This window comes from Limulus polyphemus, unplaced genomic scaffold, assembly GCF_000517525.1.
Source record: "Limulus polyphemus unplaced genomic scaffold, Limulus_polyphemus-2.1.2 Scaffold1631, whole genome shotgun sequence".
NCBI classification, from domain to species: Eukaryota; Metazoa; Arthropoda; class Merostomata; order Xiphosura; family Limulidae; genus Limulus; species Limulus polyphemus.
Window position 1 is genome coordinate 6,325 of NW_013667241.1, and position 5,008 is coordinate 11,332.

Here is a 5,008-nt window from a genome sequence, read left to right on the forward strand (position 1 = left end):
GGGATCGTTCTAGAAACGTGGCGTCACACTAGTCATGTGACTCGCTGACGCAACACTATGTTTATTAGGGCTTCGCTTATTTAGAGTTCCAGAATACGACATTGTTATAAACTGGTCGGTTTGACATCAGTCTGTTGTACTTCTACGCGGCTGAGGATGTGTCAAAAAAGTAGTTTCAATTAAAAATTAAACTAGCATTTTGGACATTAATTACTATATTTGGAAAATCCGTTTTTGTATTTAAATATATATATATATGAAATATAACCATAATTTCGAGTATTTTCTTGTCTACGAGTCACATTCAATTTGGTATTTATATCTTAAGTCTACAGTTTATTAGTATGATTAATAATTATAGAGAAAAAGATAATTTGTTCAAAACTGAATGATAGAATAACGTATTTTTACAGATACAAGGTTAAGTGAAATGCGTTTATCTCTTATCTGCCACTAACGCCACTTGACAAAAGTAGGAAGTAAAAAATGAAATAACCTCCGAGTACCACACAGTTCCTTAATATTTGACTTGCACTTTTTTTAATGTTTAATAGATTAAGCAAACTGTTTCCCATTTGACTAGCATTTAAACTGAACTGTTTACACCCCTAGTTAGGATAGAGGATTTTAGTTTTGCAGCTTTTCCTAGTACATTGTATAGGTTAGTGTCGTAGAAATCACCTAACGTTATGTCGAGACATTTAACATACTAAGGCCACATCAAGTGAATTTCCTGTCTCATATAGATTCATGAAACTTGCCCCAAAACACACACGTTATAAGACTGAGACTTAGAAATGCCGGTTGACATTCACACTTTGAATAAGTATTGAATTAATTGTAAACAAAGGTTCAACGTCAAAAATAATTTACAATAATAATCATGATTGATACAAAAGTTGAATGTCACGTGTGTAAACAGAAAAAGTTAATTTAACGTTATTGGTACCCACATTTATATATGTACATAATACCAACAACATACTGTACTAGACATCATTTAATATAACCAAATTTAATAAAGGTACCAAGTACGAAGTGTCATAGAGAACCACATTCTGATTGTTCACTCCCAATGTAGATGCCTTTCGTTTCTGTCATTCGCTTGCCTCTAGTCCTTTCAGTTCTGCCACTATCTTCTCAGCAGATGCATATGGGAAGAATAAATTGAATAGTTCAGGCTTTTTTCAGTGGGAATAGCAACTAATTCTCCCAATGAACCCCAAACATAACAGCACTGTTGAAGGTGTAACCTCGTAGTATTGTAGTGGTGGCTAATTTCCATGCTGAAATTGCTGGTCTCTATAGAGCAAATACTTGACAGTTATTATTCTGGTGGAAGAAAAGTTGATGGACACACAAAAAAGTTTTCTTTGTTCTCCTCTGAGTAATGTTTCCTTAACAATGACTTTTGTGCATAAACACGCCTTGGTTTTGACATTAACCACAAATCACAATGCTTCTTACTGTCTATCCAGAGACGGAAGGATGCATCTGGCTTCTTGTGAGAGATGTTAGGGTCCCACAGATCTTGTGGAGTCTCGATAGCTGTCACTGTCATGCTCTGGAACATGATTAGGGAATGCATGCAACTGTTGGAATACTTTGATTGGAAGTCTGGGTGGCTTGCAAATGTTCCAATCACTCTTTCCACATTTACAAGTACTAAAGAAAAAGTGACTGGTTTGGCAACAATGTTCTAGGAATGCTTCCGTGTGTCTCCGTATGCTTCTGAAAGAGAATCCAATAACTTACACTGTCGACCTTTCAGTTCTAGCCTGATAAGGACTTCAGACAGCAAGCTGATGGCAGGTCGTATACTGGCAATAAAAGCCATGTTTCTTGGTAGCAGCATTTCAGGTTAGCTCCTTGTGTTGACTGCTCCACATCATCACTCATTCTCTGCCTCATAGCTCCAAATGACTGCAACCTCATGTTCAGCAAAGACATAATACTTTCTACAAGATTTTGGTAACTGTAATGGATAGCAGTGCAGCTGCCAACATATACAATTCAAGGGTCAAACAAACAGATGAGAGCAATTTGCACAACCAAGTAGGTTGTTCAGTGATCTGGGCAACCATCTGTGTAAAGACAAAGAACAGGTTTCAAGTGCTGTTGCGATGACTCAATGACATCCAGCAATACCATGCAGTGTGAACGAAAAAAGATAAAAAATACTCATAAGTATTTGAAGATTTCAGCACAATAGTAACCATCAGGATGTTCACAGCTAATTTGTCGAGACTGGACCAAGAACATTATATTCAGTCGTACAGTTTAATTCTGTGAAGAATAGCTGAATGGGTTTCTTGACCAAAACTGGCAGCAACTCCATTCAATTAATGGTACTTCTATATTTGGGTTTTTGGCAACAATCTGGTTTACATAAAAATCGGCAACAGAAAAGGTAAGAGCTAAATGGCACAACATTCCATGACAACGACAGCTTTGGGTGTATTTTCATTTAGAAGGCTAGACACACCATTCCAGAAAGCCAAATACCTTTCAGGTTGACCTAGATTGACATTACACAAGTCTAAGACAACTTCAGGATCCTGTGACTCTAGTATCAGTTTGAGTATCTTCGGATGTGATGGTAGAAGATACGTCTCCAGTTAAAAACTTGTACATATCTAACAGGCTTGGCATTACAAACTAAACCATATTGCCGGGAGAATTCTCTTTTTCATCTCTCTCTTTTCTATGGTACATAAGGATGTTTTTCTCAATCTGGGCAATCAAACCCTTTGATTTGCCAATATCTCTCTTGCAGGAATGTTACAACATACCACAGAGTACCAATATTATGATAGGAATACAATTCAACAGAAAATGGTAGCTGTATGTACTTGTAACGAAGTCTTGGATTGGAAGGAACAAAGTTATTGAAAAACGCAGGTTCTCCATACACCTCTTGTAGCAACAGTGCTCTATCAATATCTCTATAGCGAGCTATACTCAACTATATGTTGGACATTACTTGAGTAACCAGCACCTGGTGTACGAAGTGGCACAGGCTCGTGGTGTATCTTTTTCTGCTGAATATAATTTACATAACCATCCACATTCATAGCAATTGTGTGCAAAGAACTGGCAAAACGTCTCCAATATGCTTTAGCTCTGCAGGATAAAGTGAGAACTTGATATAATTGGCAATTAATTGACATCATATTCTTTCAGTGGAGACAGTGAGTGTTTGTTAGCCTTCAGATCTGAATAATTTTCTCAGTGAAGGTCACATGGTAGTCATTTATACTATTCACTGTGGATAGATAATTGAGCAGATAGAACAGAGAATGCTGCAGTGTACTGACAACTTATCATTTCACTCTCAGTTGGAAACTAAGCTTCTTGTCTGCAAGAAAGTCTATTATGTCATTATATAGTTGCTAATCACCACGGGCATTTTCGTTCCTTTAGAACATTCATCATGATCATAAACACACTATGAGCCCCTGTTTCACTACTACTTGCTAAAGCCCTTATTTCTTCTTCATGGGGATAAACAAATACAATAAACCTGTCATTTTATTGGCTGCATTGCGCAGCATTAAAACTTAGTCCCATGGTCAGTTGCTGACTTTATCTTTAGACTCGTACAGAAAGCAGGTGGGCCCATTTCCTGAACTACTCGGAATTGCAAGAGTATTTTCAGTACACACTCTTTCTAGTAAACTAGCAAAAGTATCTGATTCAGTCATTGACCATCCATGAAGGATCTTACGTCCTATGAAAATGGCGACAGTTACATACATGACTTCACAAAACCCTAGTATATCATATGAAATACTTCTAGCTTTAACTCTGGATATAGAATATGATATATCGAAAGTACGAATTCACTCCTAGCCTCAGCTACCTATATCTACTTACCATTCCATTAAATATCTCCCCCTATTTCAAATTTTTTAGTAGCCCCTACCTATACTACGACAATGTCCCAAAGTTTAACCTCAGTTTTAACATTAAACACAATAGAAGAGGAAGCCATTTTAATAACAGCAATACTTACTCTGTACTACAAAAAATTCTAGATTCTGTGTATTATAACTCCAGTCACTTTTATTCTTCTCACCTGCACTACTGGCGAGGGCTCTGTAGAGTCAAAGTTTGGTTGATATGGGCCTGTGGCTCTTGCTTCATTTTACATGAGGCAAGTTTGCACTGAGCACTTAATAGCTCACTGTGACAATCATATTCCCAGGCATCACGTGATGTAATTTTCTAGCTATGTTTGTTTAACAAGCGTTTGCCTACATACAATTTGTGGCTCAAGCAAAATGAGAAACAGGAAATGAACTTGACGTGGCCTAAGTGAACCAAGTAGTAGCGTTCCAAAGGTCCTCTCTGTTCAGTGAGTTGAACTTCAAGGAGTCGATGTATCAGTTTAGTTTATGTTCATCCAAAAGACCTTTTTTCGCCTATATGATCAATGCCACATGCATAGCATTTGTTCTTAAATGGATGAAATTTATGGGGATCTTTGGATAGTTTAATGCTAAAAAATCTTAAATTAATTTTCTCTGGGTCAAAGTCTTTTTCTCAAGAGTACAGAAGAATGCTCCGACCACACTGAATGGTTAACATATCCATAGTAATCATATTTATTATAATTTATTCTACTTATTGTCTCTTTTCTTTTGGAAACTACAAAACAGAATAAAAATACTGATATTTTCCAAGTGATTTAGTTTCTTAATTTACGAAAAAAGTTAACATTTTAAATAACTTTTCAGGAAATTATTCTTTTAGAGTAAATACAACTCCGGATTTTAATGTTGTATACCCATAGACTTATTGCCATCCCACCGGGGGACATTAGGAAAAGGAATTTAACCTCGAGGATTCAGATTTAACCATCCATAATTTTGAATGACTGACCATAGTTAAAGTAAGCCACACAGCAGTAACCACCATCATGAGGGCTTTGTTCTTATCTTTGAACAGTTTGTTTGTTTTGAATTTCGCGCAAAGCTACACGAGGGCTATCTGCGCTAGCCGTCCC